Raw genomic sequence first — 18,073 nt, 5'->3', positions numbered from 1 at the left:
AGTCTGATGTTCAAATTTGTCAATCCATAGCCACTAACCCTCAGAGTGGGATTTTCAAGTTACACACATGGCAGCCCTTTGATTACCACCCCACATTTTGTTAGTACTGAAAAACATGGTAGCAGTGATGTCCGACGGTGTGGATCAAGTCATTTGTCCAGAAAATGTAGGTTTCTCTCCAGGGCTGCATTGCTCTGTAGCTGTCAGGAAGCTACAATGGTGCCATGTGTTACCTAGTAACACCTTACAGAGCGTATATGGTGTGGTCCCAGCATACATGATGTAAGAGGCCTGGTGTACTCAATATGGGCAAGGTGAGGATTGAGGGTGGTACTCATAGTACTCATAGGACTTTAACATTTAGTTGTACTGCTTTTTGAATTGGTTAGCATGTGCACTTCAAACATGTAATGTCTGCAATCTTGTAAGATGTCTATGGTAGCTGTGTACTAGCTCTGTGTTACCCTAGCAGATAAATTATATATTGCATGTCCACTACATCTCTTCATCTATTGCATCCATACAGATCAATCCAATCAGAAGGTGTTCCTGTGGAAGACCATTGCCCAGAAGGGGCAGACACTGGGGGGCCCTCGTCTGCGCAGTGTCCATTGCAGGAAACGTTGGCAGGACCTGAGAGGCTGGACCCTGAAGATCACAGAGTCTGGCTGGTCCTGTCATCTCCAGGCAGAAGGGGCACATGCCGGACCCTGACCCCCTAATGGCTTGCATACTGCCAGTGGCCTATCCTGACCTTGATGGGCAGTTGAGAGCCCAACAGCAGCAAGGAGGGAGCGAGTATAGGCCTGAGTGGAACATTATGCATGACCATGGTTCTTTTGTTTCAGGCAGTTATTGTCACTTCAAGCTTTAAGATGACTTCGGCCCCACACAATAGGGGAATTGTTGATTGTGGAGGTATGATAATTGTGGAGGTAATGACCATTGGCAATGGTCCATGTACGTAGGAACTTAGTAAGGTACTTTCAAATGTGCATTTCCATAGTTGTACAGTTACATGGCTGCATAATGTCTCAGATGACATATATTATCTGTAGATGTCATGTGTGACAGTGGTCCAGAACAAGCCACTTGTCATCCTACTCTCTGGATTGGCACCCCCTCACTTCTGTGTGCCATGTGATGCTGGACCACTAGCTTGAGACATGACATACAATGCACTCTGGAAGCAGACACTGTGCAATACATCCCCTTGGTAAGTGGGGAATATTCAGTATAATGAGAGAGCTTACACCACTGGTGCCATCTCTTGAGCTCAGTAGATGCTGCCATGTGTGAACTAATGTGTTGTAATGTCACATGTACAACTGTTCCATACATTGACTGAAGGTCTACAAGTTTCCTATCTGAAACCATCATATTTGCATGTTTTGGCCAATGTGTACATGGCAATTTATGTCAGTGATTGACATACAGAGTAGGTGTTACCATAAATAGGGTTGTGTAGACATGGGTGGGAGAGTCACACATACCCAATGGCTTTGATGAGTGTCATAAGCCAAGTCAACATGTTGAATCCAAAACATAATCAGGTTGAACACTTACTGAACTTTCTGGATTTGTGACTTAGCATACCACTGAGAAGTGTGTATCTTGTCAGGTAGGATGCATATGTGCATCTGTGGAGGGTAAATATGTGGATGGTGATATGCATCAGGAAGGGAAATGCTGACATGTTGGGGGTCATGTGTGTGTATCAGCAGTCACTACTATCTTGTAATTAGTGTTACCATAAGGTGTACCGTACCATGATTCCCCTTCTGTTATGGACACATTTAAGGGCTCTTTATGGATTGGATGTATTCTAATCCTCATGTTCTTTCAGTATTCTGAATTAATTAACATTGGCTAAGTGCATAAGGTGTGTTCCCATGCACCAATGTTGACTGTGTATATTAATAGGCAGACTCGTGTACAGTGGTTCTCTGTGCTGACATCGCACACCACTCAGTGCCACTTTTTGTCCCTTCTGCTCTTCTACACTATATGTGACACTTAGCTAAGCTACTCATGTGCAACTTTTAGATGCATCATCTGTCAGTGCACAGATGGTTATGTTTTATAGTTTTATTTGGTAAGTGTGAACAGTGTAGAATGGGCTACTCCATATCACCGTCATGTTGGTAGTTACATTTTACACTAGATTAGTTAGCTGTAGCAGGTTGACAGCAGTTCAACATGGTGTGGGTTAGGGTCACCTGGCCATTTGCTGATTGCAGGGCCTGGCATGGATAGGTAGTTATGCATTCCATGTGGAAAATCCCTTTGATGACATTAGGTAAGTATGGTATGCTACAATGGCATAGGTTGCCAGGGTGATGATCGCTCCTGCTACACACATGAGGCCAGATTTGAAAGTAGGTGACACATGCTGTTGTTCAAGACTGTGCTTATGATACCATTATAGATGACTGTGCACAGGTCATATAGCTTCCATGCATATGCTCATGCCAGTGTTGGAACTAATGTAGTCATCCCAGTACATATAGTGATCTATGCAGTTGTGTAATGAGTTGTGTTATGATCTGTTATGCCAGTATGTGAATGCAACAGCAGTTAACCTATTTGTACAATGCTTTTCAACCTCACCACATGGCAGGGCCAAGACTGTTAGGGAAGCAGCTGGCCACAGTTGTCCCCCTGCTGGCAGTGACCAAGAGGGACCCAGTGGTTCAGAGGGTGATGGGAGAGCCACCGAGGAGCACACCGACACAACTGAATTGTCATCCTCATCTGCATCGACCTACAGTGAATACCCCCAGGTGGTGGTTGAGTCCCTGGACCCTTGTCTCCAACATCCAAGGTTACCACCCCCCTACCATCTACACCCTAACTGCTGCTCCCCAGATAGCTGTCCGAGCCCGCTCCACTAAGTGGGGAAGAATCTCCTTTGTGCCAGGCACCCCATCCCCTGCCTTTCCCTCCCCTGCTGCCCTGAGTGCAGAGGCCATTGACATCCTGAGGCACATCTCTGTGGGTTAGACAGCAGTGCTGAAGACACTCCAGGTGCAAAGCCATCAGCAAACGCAGATAGTGTTGTACCTGGGCATTCACTCTGGGATGTCTTCCCTACAGAGATCATTTTCGGCTCTAGCTTCCAAACTCACAGCAGCCTTCCTCCAATTCCAGCTTTCTAACCACCCTCCTACCTGTTTCCAATCCAAAATCCCTATTCCCATACCAACCCAAAGCAGAAGCAAACATCAGCACGTATCCACCTCAACATTCACACGCAGCACACAAACAGAAAAGCATAAGACAAAAGACAGGCACACACCCACTCAGCATGCAAAAAACACCCTCACTACCACATCCATTGACAAACGTGCAGACACCACACCCACCTCACCACATACCTCGACTACAGACATACAGGCAGACACCACACCAGCAGACACAGCCACTACAGACACCAACCTCACAGACTTCACACCAGCAGATAAAGCCACTACAGATGCCAAACTCACAGTCACCACACCAGCAGTCACAGACACATCACAGACGCCACCCTACTCCTTATCCCACTTGAGCCACCCCCTCCAAAAGCCTAAAAGAGTATTTTGGCACCCCTACCATACCCTTCCAAGTCTACCCCAAAACAACAAGACCAACCCCCTACTAAAACCCAGAGTACCCCACAAGGCCATAAAAAAAAAGGAATATCCGTATTGACACTGCCTCACCCCCTACTAATTCTCAAAGATCCTCTTTCCCACCCCAGCTCCTCAAAAGGGAAGAAAAGAAAAGGGAAACCAGACCCCTTTCCCTATACCCTTCACTACCCTTCATAGCTATAAATTACCTAAAATGTTGAAACCTGGGCCTCCCACAGACCCAGCCGACCCTCCCAATCCTGAACCAAGCCCTTCCAAGAACCAACGCAGCCCACCCTAGTTACATTGGTGCCTGGCCTGCCCACTAGATGCCCTTCCTGAGGAGTTACCCCTGGCAGTGTTTTGGAAGGCAAGTTTGGATGGCACAGCCGTATGGTTGCCCACAAGATTGTCACTTGGACTGGCTATTGGCCTTCGTTTTACAAAATCCATTTGTTCCATGTAATAAAGCACTAGGTTGGTTTTGAACTCCTTTGTCCAGCCATTGCTACCAATACTAAATGTTGGTCTTGTGCAATATGGGATGTGTAACTACAGTTCTGTTGGTTTCACCATGATAACCGATCTTTTTTCATTAGGTAGGTATATTCTGAAATTAGGGAAAGTTATGGAGTTACAGAGGCCGAGGGTCAATGTTTACTGGCTGTATATGTGAGATGAGGTCCAACTGGGGCAGACATTGCTTTGTCGAGTTTGTGCTATTATATGATTGCAGGTTTCTTAGGCCAGTGGCCACATCTGTTAGGTGCAGTACTCCCTAAGATGTAGGGTGCATATGTGTTTAATGTGTACAAAGCAGGTATTAGTTTCTGCACTCATATGGTGCGGGTGTTGTGTTGTCATACTTAATAGGTATTTTGGATGCACATGTACCCAATTTCATGTGCCTTTTTACACATTTCTTTTACTAGATGTGTGACAACTGCTGCTGCTGCTGTGTTCATTGTTATGAACTTGGAACCCCACATTTGCCACATGCGCATGCCACTTTCTGACCAATTTCATTCTTCCCAGATTTGACTAATTCCACAGGTTCTGCCCACACAGAGACTTGGAAGCAGGTGCTATATGAACTGTGTCCTGGTCCCGTTGGCTTCCAGGTATCTCCCTGGTATTGGGATCCCATATATGCAGTGAATCTTTACACTATGGGCTTCTGTAGTTTTACATCTAGGTTAGTGGGAACTATTGTACATGTCTTGCCTTTTTCATTTGGGTGATGTGTGGGGGCATTACAGGGCTTTATCAGTGAAGCTGTGTTCTCTTACCAGAAAGTTCCATACTGAAATATGTTTGACATCACAACGAGACGTAGCTTATGCACAATGTATGTGTGTTACAGTAGTTGATTGCTATGTCAGTCATGTGGAGGAGCTGTTTGATGACACTTAATTGCACACATCTGTACAGCAGCTTCTGAGATGTAGTCACATTTAGAGTATGTAAGAGTGTGCCTGTACATTGTCAGTGACCTGGACGTAGAGGGCATCATGCAGATGTGATAGTAACATACATTCAGTGTTGTTGCATACATGGACACAATAGATATTTAGGACCAGGGATAAAATGCCCACAGTATCCTGCCTCCTTGGGTGCGGGGGGGGGGTGAACGTAGTGTCACATAGTGGCCTAGGAGTGTTTTGAGTCAGGTGATGTGGAGTGTGTGTATATGTTCAGCTGAGATGTATCACATACAAATACTGACTGACACATACACACACTCTGTCTTCTGTGTTGTGGTGGGCTAGGCCAATGTTGTGATATTTGTGTTTGAAAGTATTTGTCTTGTTCACCACAACAGGAGATTGAGTGGATTAAGTTAACTGGGGGGCGGGGTTCTCACAGGGGCGTGTCTGATGACCATGAGGGCATCTCTTACAGACATATAAGCCACATATCTGTGATTGGCATGTTGTCCTGCATGTATGGTATGTCACTACTTCTGGCATTGCACGACATCCAGATTTGTGATAGGACACATTACATTGCACCTAAGATGTCAAATGTCTTGTTCTTGCCGGTGGTTGTTAGTTGCAAATCATTTTGTAGGCACAACTGTGGCTTTCTTGCATAGTTGTTTGTAGTTGTTTCAGTTCAGACATGAGGAGAGTGTGAATTGAGTTGGACGAGTATCTCTGCTGTTACATCTGGGGCGGTAGTAGGTGATACTGCAGCAAAGTAAACTTTCTGTCTCACCCGGATGGTGCAGCTCTAACTGGAGAATCGGTGTAACCCTTCTAAGCAATTGCATTTTCCACATGCTGATGCTATGCACTAGCATGCCCCGGGCAACTTCATGGCCTGGTACACATCTGTCAGTGCTCTTTCCTTCCACTGCACCTTCCTGCCACCTCATGTCCTACTTCTCAAGATATATAATTTCACCCTGATGCGGCGCAGTAACAGCCTCCTTCAAGCAGCACAACAGGAGCTCAGCCGGATCCTCAGTTCTTGCTCCCAGCAGTAGTGAGGAGTGTATTGGAGGTGGGCAGGATGTCTGGTGCATTCATATCAGTGGCACACACTTTGTGTGTGTGTGTGTGTGTGTGTATTATATAGCTAAAACATGTGACACGTATAGCAGTGGAGATCTAACAGTCCATATATATTCATATTTATGTGTACATGCACACTTGTAGTCCTACCTTTATGTTGGGCCTGTCCCTGTTTTTGATTTTCCAACTCTGGTCACCCAATGCTGAGACCCCCGCAGTCCTACTGACCATGCTGCAGACCACATTTGCAATTGCGGAGCATCGACTTGCTGTTGACTTAATGTCTATGGATAGGTATGCCACTTACCGGTGGTTGCCTCTACGATGGCCTCGATTTTGGAGGTAGTTGAGGAGGTAGAGCAGCAGCAAGATGTGTGCTATGGGCTCCATGTCTGCACCGGAAGTGTGACGCAGTGTAGAGGTGAGGTTCGGCCTTATTTCACTCCCTTTCCTCCAACTCTGATGAGATGGTTGGACCGCCAGAGACGGCTAGTCGGAAATGTGCACCGTAATTGGGTGTGCGGTTCATAGGAAGGTAAGCTCTCTGATTGGCTACATTAATCATTTCTGACACCACTGACTAATTTCCTGTCGGTGTCATAGAAACTGCGGTAGTTGGAAATCCATGTATTTAAATGGATGTTAATCCGTCAGTCAGAGTGCCGTTACTGAAGCCTGCGTGGAGGTCTGACCACCTCCGACAGGACCACGGAAGCCGGTCTGACTGCCATCATAATAAGCCCCATACTGTTTTTTAGCTGCAGATCTTTCTCAGTACCAATGCAATCAAAAATAATAATCCACCAAAAATGGAGAAAAAAATATTGTCAAAAAAGCCCCCACAAAAGGCAAGAAAAGACAAATCTAATAGAAATCTCTTGATGCAATTCGAATCTTGGAACCATAAAAAAAAGCAGAACAGGTATTTTAAAAAGAGACACCCCCAGTAAAGCCTAAAAAAACAAGAGAATCAAAGTAAAAAGCATTGGTTTTTTATAAACCAAAAATGATTTCCTTTAAAAAATAAAAAATGTAAACCTAAACTTCCAATGCCCATAGGACACGTTCGTAGACAAAAACCTGTATGGTAAATTAGAAAACCCACACGCAAAGCACTTTACATTGCCAAAAATACATATATATCACAGTCAATGATCAAAATGTAATGAACATAACACAATATATCATAGCATAGTAATATATTACAAAAATAGTGTAGGAAAACCTAAAACTACAAACTAGTGAAAAACACTAACACTAATACATGTAAATATACAAAGAACTTAGAAACAGCATGTAGGGAACTGGCCTCTTGTTGCAGTTACCTCCTCACACTTTTTGCCCCTTTTTTAGCTACTAGATGCTCACTTTCGACAGTGCACTGAGGCCTGCTAACTAAACCTCAGTGCCAGTGCTCCTTCCCTAAAACGAGCTAAAGTCTATTGGAATTCTCAAGGGCATATTATCAAGCTCATTATTGCCGCTTTACCAGCAGTTTTCTGCCGCTAAACCGGCGATCATTTTTAACGCTGTTCTTGATAATATGCCCCCCTGTAAGTCCCTAGTAAATGGTTCTCCATGTACCTAGGGCAGGGGTACTAAAGAGGTCCTCTAAGGGCAGCAGCATGTGTTATGCCTCCTTAAAGGACCCACATACAAATTCCACACAGACTGCCAGTGTAGGCTGTGTGACATGGTGCAAACCATTAGTGAAAATAGGACATGACACACTCCTATAACTCATGACAAAGTCATTGTATCTGATATATATAAAAGTCAGCCCTACAGCAGACCTTTGAGAGCTAAGGCGGGGTGCATTATATTTTATGTGAAGACATATCTGCATTAGCAGATATGCCTGTGATGTCTAGTTCTATTACTCCGTATTGCAAGTGAGCAGTGAGGTCATCTTAAGGTATGTACTGGGCACTGGTCAATTCGAGTTCCCCAGCTACATAATGGCTTTACTGAAACATGTGGTGTTTGGTATCAAACATCTCCTATTAATAAACACACACTGATTCCAGTGATGGATTTATTAAAACATGAACCCAGTGGGTACCTCAGAGGTTGTTCCTGAAACCTACCAGCCCTCTAGTGTGCTAGCTGACTGTTTCAGTCCATCCTTCTTCCACAGATGAGTTTCTGACCCCCAGGGTTGAGAGCCTTCGCTCTCAGGACATCAGGAAGAATGCCTGCACTACAGAGAGGTGTTATAACCTCCTCCGCCAGGAAGTCTAGTTAAAAATAGTATTCCAAACCAGGGTGCTTCAAAGGGACCACTGCCTTTTGGTATACAAGTCTGGCTTCCCACACAGGAGAGGATACCGTCCCCCCCTGCCCTGAAGCCATCTGGCACCAGGATAGGTGGGAAATTAGCAATGCAGGAGGTGTATTGCACTGCCAGGCTAGGCACAGCTCCACAGTGACCCAGTCTGACTTGAACACGACTTTAGAACTTCAATCATATTGTGTGTGGTGGACTTAGGAATTCAGGGTGATGCCCACTTCCCACAGGAAGTGGTCATCTAAGGAGTGTAGTGGCCCCAGGGGTAGGTAGGCCATTGGCTACTACTCTCACTCCCCTTAATGACCCTAAATTGAGTACTTAGGGGACCCCTGATACCAGGGATTCACATTCTGATGGATCAAGAGAAGGAGTGGACCAAGAAGAGTCCTGTCACGAGAACTGAGGCGCAACAGCTGACTTGCTGCCAACCCTGCCAACCCTTCAACCAATATTGGGGGCAGCAGACAGGCCTGCTGCCCCCAATATTGGTTGAAGAAGCAGACTTGTCCTGCCACTGTGTAGTCTCAAAGAAACCCAGAGGGCTGCCAGTGCTTTGCCAATTGCCTGAAGAAACTCCCTTTGAGTAGAGGAGCTACTCCATTGCAGCCACAGGCACCAAAGATGAAAGGTGTGGTCCACCGAGTTGCCGCTTCAAGGCCAGCCCAACGCAGCAGCTCCTCAGGAAGTGGACCCTGTGCTCTTGAAAGTCAGATCTGTCTCCACATTGAGGGGGAGGACACCAGTACCAACCGGAGCTACAAAGGACCAATCTCTGGGTAACTGACCCTTGCAGCAGCTAAGGCTTTTGATTGATATACTTCATTTTGGTATACCATGTAAGGAGCCAGCTTCCTACACAAGACTATAACTAACTTTTAGACCTTCCTCCTAAACCCACTCTGAAGACCCTTTAAAAATCCTTAAAAAAGGACATACCTGTTCATATGAACAGCAGCACCTTATCTAATATCTGCTTACACCCCCACCAGTCTATTAAGGTCCTCCCATCTACACATCCTCCATACCACCAGAATCCAAAAATCAAGATGGGTAGGAAGATACTTTGCACACCTAATTCCTAAACTGTGGAACGTGCCCCCTCACGACTTAAGAACGCTACAAAATGAACTGGCTTTCAGAAACAAACTTAAAACCTGGCTATTTCCCTTAAACCATTAATGAGCTTTGTTCTTGCCACAGTACTCATTTATCAGCCGGGGAAGCCTCAGGGTAGCCATGGGCTATGTAAATACCCAAATCAAATCAAATCACTGCTACCTGGTTCCAGCAAAAATAGATACAAAAAAACACAAACAGATTAAAAAATAGAAGATAGCGGTAAAAAAATAAAAAATGGCCGCTAAATGAAACTAAAAAAAGAGAATCTCCGGATAGAAATGATTGGGAAATATTGTAAAATGATGAATAAATGTATCATTCAAAAACAAATTATTAAACACTAATAAACATGTAAAAATGTTGTTAAAAATGTTTACAAATTGTAAAGTATATATAAAATAAGAGCATAAAATATATAGAATTATTTAATACATACTAAAAAATGTATGTTAAAATAATGATGAATATATATATATATTACATGCTATAATTGGATCATCGAAATAATGATTGGGTGTGCTCGGGTGTAGTGTTTATAATTAAAGGGATGACATTTACTATTTCCTCTTCAGTCTAAACCAATGTGGGAATGGTGTCGGATGGACACTAAAGGGGTGATATTTACTATTCACTCCCCAATTTAGCAAATTAAGGGAAGATGTTACAGAATCACTTCCAAGGGAACACTCTGGTTGAAGTGAGCACCGGAGACCAACATTCAGTCTCCCGGACCACCATTGATAAAGGGTCCAAACACCACAAACCTTAAGGTCCAACCATCACACAGGACCTCATGACCAGACCTGAACATGGAATAAGATATCAGCTAGATACACTGAACAAGGTGATGATAAAACTTCTAGCACAACGTGTCCAAAAAAACCACCCGCCCTGAAGAAGACCTTCCCCGAAATTAACCACGGCCAAGCTTTGAAGGTCGAAATGCGCCAGCACAAATATAAACGGAGCCAAGGCCGACCATTAATTGATGCATTGCATGCACAATAGTAGTGCAATCTGAGATATGGAATCTGGGATCCCATCTGGTATAGACTGGTGCTCTGACCCCAACTACAATAGGGATTGGCAGTAGCGTTTAACACTACACATAAAGAAGATGCAAGTGGCAGAGGTCCCAATGATAGCACTTTTCAGGACACTAAACAGGCAACTGCATATGTTCTATTGCATGTCCACAAACTAATTCATGAACTGTACTTAAGATGTGGTAATATTTTTGTTGTATATTAATTGTCTTTTGGATTAATCCTTTACATGTATCCAGGAAATGTTGTCATGTTAGTTATGTTTCTTATAAGTCTTGTCTCTCGTTATTATGTCAGTAAATGTATAGTATGTTTTCTTTAAAAAAGTCCTTCTTTAAAAAAAATCAAGCAAATCAAAAAAATGCTATGATTCATGAAAAGCTTCAGTGATTCATTTCAGACAAATGACGTAAAAGACACACATACAGGCGCAATACATAGGACTGTACAACCTGGGTGAAAGGTTGAGATTATAACAGGTCAAATCAAAGACAATAGAGGGAACAATGTTTCGGTTTCTTCTATTTTAGTAGACTTTGATTGATGATCTGGGAGGCACCACCCCAATTTTGATTTGCATGAAAGTCGGGGCATTTAGTACTTCCACTCCAATCTAAACCAATTTGGGAAAGGTGTTGCACACTAAGGGGTGATATTTACTATTCACACCCCAATCTAACCAATTTGGGGAAGATGTTGGACATTAAAGGGGTGACATTTATTATTCCTAATTCAAGCTAAACCAATTTGGGGAAGGTAATGGACACTAAAGAGGTACATTTTACTATTCCCTCTCCAATCTAACCATATTAAGAGAAAGTGTTAGACACTAAAGGGGTGAAATGTACTAGCCTCACTTCAATCTAAACAAATTTGATGAAGATGGTGGATATTAAAGATATGAAATTTGCTATTCTCACTATAATCTAAGGCTACTTGAAGATGGTGCTGGACTCTAATGGGGACATATTTACTATTCCCACTCTAATCTAAGGCTACTTGAAGAAGGTGTTGGGCGCTAAATAGTTATAATTTAGAATACCCACTTCAATGTAAAACATTTTAGAACAAGGTAATACAAATGAAACGCTTCAAATACACAATTAATACTCCATACTCACACACATTTCTTTTTACTATAAAATGAATTAAAATGTACTCTAAAACACACTGGCCAAAAGACTAGACAAGCCTCTATACACATATTTAAATATTAAAATATAATAATATATTTGTAAAACTTGTTGTTGCAAGTAATAAATAATATATTTTTTTTATATTTACTACCATTCCTAAACTTTAAATCCTAAAATCACAATCTAAAATTAACAATAATAAAAAAATGTACCTACATTTTATATTTGAAAAACAAAATCTATCGTTATTATAAAATTGCAATTTTAAAAACCTAAAATTAAAATGAATAACACAATTTAAAATATTTCTAATACTTTGCTTGATTAATAAAAGGTGTAATATATTGTTACATTTTAAAATCTTTCATTTTTTATTTAAATGTTTTTAAATTAATACCATTTATATTTAATTATATTTATTTTCAATTCAAACGTATCAAAATATTAATATAAACTATTATATAGAATGAATCACACTACAATAAATTAGTTACTAACATGAACAATATCATATACGACAATAGTTACTACATCAATAGTACAACAATATTAAAAACAATACTAAAACTATATTTTTATCTTCAATATTTTTGATATCCTGAAATTCTTGAACCAATATTTTGGTATCACTATATTTTTTCAAATGTTTTGTCCAAACACCCAAGCTAGGGGTATGGCAGTAAGCAGGAAGCTGCAGTTTAATTTTCATTTGGTGACACTCGATTCTAGGGAAGCACCAAACACACCCTCCACTCCAAGATGACCGCCAAACATCAACACTATTTCAGTAAGTCTCTTAATGTGACCAGTCACTTCCTTACCGGTGGTTCCTGCTCGAGACCAACTTCTTCCCGAAAGAGACAATGCCTCTTTTGCTTCTTCAAGTACATAAGAAACCTCTGATCAGTGCGCCAGTATGTTAGAACTCCTCCGACTTGCTCATGATGTAGGATTATTTATTCCTGCTCTGCTCCACCTCCTGCGCTTCTCCATCCCTGCCAGCTTCAGCTCTTCTCCAGCCGGGGTCATAGTCCAGCTCTGCTTTAGACTGGCCATCTCTTGCTCCAACTCCACTCCAGTCCTTTTCTCACCGAGATGCAAAAGTTCAGCCTTGCAAGAACTATTCTATAATTGGAACCCAGCACGTTGGAGGCCACAAAAGATGTAACTTCTAACTAACCATCCGAGCGTACCATCCACACAAACATATGGTCACTGCAAGGGAGAGTAAGTGGGTTCTCACCCTCCCCACCAATCTCTACCACTCTTGCCTTAGGTGTGATAATTGCTCCAGGGAGGCCTGACAATGTCTGAGCTTCCACTCTTCATAAGTCCCAACTAGAACACAGGAATAACACCTGTATTGCTACCCTCAATGTGATCAGTGTGTATTATGAAACGCAGGAGTGGGAAAGCTATTTTTAACCAACAAATGCATTTCTATGGTTAGACATAAATAACATATTTAGCAATAGAGTATTTTGGACTGCTTTTATTTTATTTACCACCAAACTGGCTACACAATATGGGTACAGTAATACATGGGTATCAAGTTCAGCATCACGATATCTACAATAAACAAGCATTTGCAATGCAATAGCTCTCGCATTATTAACGTTTGAGCTATTGGCATTGCTAATAATAACAGCCCTTATTTCTCTCTCAACTATCAAAATGTGTTAAAACACAAGGGAAGACATCCCTTAAGGATAAGACCCCTCGCTCACCCGAAGGTGACATGCTTCATCATATGGGTCCTCCTTACCAGTGGGGAAAACCTAGTCACCACTGGGAGCTACTACTTCAAGACTTAAGGAAGGAGCTCAGAGGTGTTTTGAGTTTTCTAAGGAGTAGGATGATAATCCCATATGTGAGATGTTGGGTTATAGTGAGGTATATTGCAGCGCTATGTGAAGGAAAGGTGTGAGTTAAAACTGCCTAGATAGAATCACCAATTCACTTTATTATTGTGTTCTACCTGCTAGGATTACAATGTAACAGCACAGTGGTATGGATATAAACCACTGTTAGTGATAGGTCGACATGTTTCAGCCTGTTGATCAATTACAGTACCAGCGGCTTTATTGAGGACCAGATTTTTTACAATGCTGCTGCAAATAGTGTGAAAAAAATAATAGTTGAAATAAATTTTAATACACCACCAGTATTCCTGCTCAATTCTATTGCTTGTGTCAGGCCATACTCTGGATATCTGTGGAAAAAGCTTCAAAGAGTCCACAGGCTACCACTAGCCAACAGAAACAGAAACAATAAGTTCCCTCGCCCATTTTTGATTTATTTTGGAAACTTTTTACTCAGACAAGCAGTATCTTTAAAAGCCAAACCTAATACTCCTATAGCCACAGAAGATGTTACCTTTTTTGTTCGGTCTGATCTATGCAAAACCACCATGGAGAGACGTTGGAACTTGCGTCAATTAATAGACCCATTTAAAGCCGTGGGTGCCCAGGTTTTCCTCCAAGAACCTGCATGTTTAAAAGTTATTAAAGCCGGGCATACATACTATCTCAATCAGGTCAAGGAGGCAGAAATGGTCTTAGGAAAATTTACTAATGTATAAGCTATTAGGTATATAGCTATAGAAATGGCCAATTCTATGTGATTGATATCTGGAAGGACATGACCAATTTGATTTATCTAGCACAAATTGCTGAGCACTAAAGGGGGGATGATACACTTAATGAGGTAGGTGGGAAGGAGGTAGGTGGCTACACCTTCAAGAGGCTGTCCTATCAACGACAGTAGGTATTAAGGGGGGGTGTTTTCCTATGGTACGGTGGTGCGTAGAAGTGGGGAGCGAGGGTGGGAGGGAGGGGAGGGAGAAAATTAAAAATGGCATGGCAAGTCAAAATGAAGCTAAAAATGTTTTTAGCAAGGACGGAAACTTGGAAGAGTGATAAGAAAGGGAGGGAGTTTTTTGATTGGTCTTACATAAAATGACGTACTGCAGTTGTCTTGCTTGGAACGTATCTGTCCTGAACAATAAAACCAGGAGAAATCTAGTTTTTCAAGAACTGAAAATGTATGATGCACAGCTGGTCATGTTAACAGAAACGCATATTTGTTATAAAGATTAAAAAAAATTGAAACAGCTGGGATATGATTTGGTGGTTTGCACTACTTTAAACTCGCCTATAAGAGGGGTTGCCATTTTAAAGAAAAGACATTGGCAAGGGGAAGTTATCAAAACTGCAGCAGATAAGGCTGGACGATGGGCAATAACGCAAATCCGGCTAGAAAATAGTATGTATGTTTTTTGTGCCTTATATGGTTCCAACAAAGATGAACCACAGCTATTTGGTTGGTTGAATATGGAATTACTATCATGGGAAGGAGAGCTCATATTAATGGGGGATTTTAACTGTGTATTAAACTATTCTCAGGATGCAACAAAGAAAGGGATACGTATGCGTAAAACTAGAGCAGCTATACTGGAGCTAGCAAAAATACACAACATAAAAGATATATGGCGCAGTCTCTACCCAGGCATACCTGGTTATACTTATTATTCATCTCCCCATAAACTCTGCTCCAGGATAGATTTGGCTTGGGCCTCAAACGATTTAATAAGTCAGGGATCTATGCAGGTTATGCCAAAAATTTCTTCTGACCACAATCCCATAATGTTTACATTTGGTCTAATTTCAAGGGCAAAAGAGAGGCGCCCTTTTACTTTTTCAAGATACTTATTATCGGATGAGGCCTTTGTGACTTCTCTTAAAAAACATATTAAGGAGTTTATTGCACATAATATGGACACGGCTAGCGTTCTTATAGTCTGGGATGCCTGCAAGGCCTCTATTAGAGGAATAGCACAACAATATATCCTCAAACAAAATGCAACAAAGAAAAAAGAAGCAAAATTAATGACAAAAAATATCTTACATATAGAGAAACAACTAGCTGACTGCCTAAGAGAGGGGGCTAGGAATAGGCCCGATATATTACTTCTGGAAAATAAACTACTGATTTTACGCTCAGACATCAAAAGTTCTCTTAAGGAAAAACATAGCTGCAAGATACTTAAATTTAAAATCTCGCAAAATGAATGCGGGGATCGAGTAGGAAAGCTTCTGGCGTATAAAGTGGCCGAAAACCGGGCATCAACACTGATTAAGTCCATAAAAGGCCCCAACAATATTCTGCATACACAACCCATACATATTATGGAGCAATTTGTCTCTTATTACGAGGAATTATACACTCCAGAGACTAAGGTCAGCTTAACTCAGATTCAATCCTACTTAAATGATAAACTCCCCGTAAAACAATATGTAGATCAGCTTACCCTAGACAATTTGGAAGAGGTATACACATTTGAAGAATTACGTTCAGCAGTATTTTCTCTCCCACCCAATAAAGCGGCAGGGGAGGATACGCTTCCTATTGAATTGTACAAAATCTGCGCCGAAGAATTACTTCCCCTTTTGTGTCTAGTTGTGAATACAATAGGCACAACAGGTAAGGCTCCGGAATCCTGGAGAACTGCGAAAATTATGTTTTTTCTGAAAAAAAAGAAACCTCCGACGCAATGCGGGTCATACAGGCCAATTTCCTTAATAAATAGTGATGCTAAGGCTTACTCTAAGCTGGTATCAACACGATTGGCACCCCTTATGCCCCACCTAGTCAATGAACAACAACATGGCTTTGTGGTTGGTAGGGACACCACAGCGCATGTCAATATGGCAATTACAGCATTTGACATAGGTGCTACTAATCGCACCCCACTCGGCATGATACTTCTGGACGCAGAAAAAGCGTTTGACCGGGTGGGGTGGGATTATCTGTGGGAAGTGCTAACTCAGTTTGGCTTTAAAGATCGTTTCCTCAGAGGCATACAGGATATTTATAGGGAACCCAATGCTAAAATCAGCTATGCGGGGCTACTATCACCAACTTTTGCAATATCAAGGGGGACTCGGCAGGGGTGCCCACTTTCACCCCTGCTGTGTGCTCTCTCCATGGAACCTTTTATTAATGCCCTGCAGAATCAAGAAAAGATAAAACCACTAGATCATGAACATAAAATACTCAAAATTACTGCATATGCAGACGACTTAGCTATCTACACTACAAATGTAATAGAAGCATTATTTGGAATTGCAGAAGAAGCGAAAAAAATTGGGGATATCTCAGGTTACAAATTAAACTTTGACAAAACTCAAACTTTAATGAACTATCAAATCAACCAACCAGTCACTGGGCTATGCAATTCAGCTGTGTACTTAGGGGTGAAAATTTCTTCTAAAACTAGTGAAATCAACAAATTAAATTATGACGCTCTACTTAAACACCCTTCAATGGCTTTTAAAAAATGGCACAAGATTCCATTGAATATCTTGGGCCGAATTAATTTGATTAAAATGAATATTTTGCCCAAATTTTTATATCTTTTTCGTTCCATTCCCCTTCGAGTTAATAGTATATTTTTTCGGAAACTGGAGGGAATCTGCAGCAGTTTTGTTTGGAGCTACAAAAACCCCAGGAGATCAATGACGATACTAAAATTATCCCTAGAAAAAGGCGGATTGGAATTTCCGGACTTTAAGTCTTACTTTTATGCATCCTTTCTAGGACGGCTTAGGAGCTTACTAAATAAAAACGAAACACATTTCTTTTTTTATCAATTTATGTTAGGCACTAATTCATCTCAATTTCTAGCAAGAGTACAATATCCTAATTTTTTCAAACGAGTCAAATTTAAGATAGCAAGGGACTCGGTAGCGATTTTTAACCAGATCATGAAATTTTGTGATACTTCTTTCTTTCATACAGATTTACCATTATGGGACAATCCAGGATTACCAGGTATTTTTAATGACAAAGTTGGGAGGGATTGGGCCATCTATGGGATTAAGACACTGGGAGACCTCTATGGCTCTGATGGTTTTCTTCAGTTCTCGACTTTACAATTGCTTCATAAGCTGCCAGGGGAAATGCTACTTAAATATATGCAAGTTAGGGATTATTTAATACGAAAAATGAAGCTGAATAAAATCACAAGCTCGGATATGTGGGGTTTCTTGTATAGTACAAAAAAGAAATCTTTAATTAGCTCTGGATACAAACTCTTAAGCCAACATAACGTGGATGATTGCCCGAGATTGTCACAAAAATGGACTATAGAATTGGGAATAACTGTGAAACCACAGAACATATCTAGTGCTTTTGTTAATATTAACAAAATAGTCCACTCTTCGAGCTTAAAGCTTCAACTATATAGGACGGTCAGCCAACTCTACCATACTCCGTTGAAAATTTCTAAATGGTCACAAAATAGCGATCACACCAAATGCCCCAAATGCAATCTGGTGGCAGCAGATCTCAT

Source organism: Lissotriton helveticus, chromosome 5_1, assembly GCF_964261635.1.
Source record: "Lissotriton helveticus chromosome 5_1, aLisHel1.1, whole genome shotgun sequence".
Classification (NCBI taxonomy): domain Eukaryota; kingdom Metazoa; phylum Chordata; class Amphibia; order Caudata; family Salamandridae; genus Lissotriton; species Lissotriton helveticus.
The sequence above is the reverse complement of the archived record's forward strand: the minus strand, read 5'-3'. Positions refer to the sequence as shown.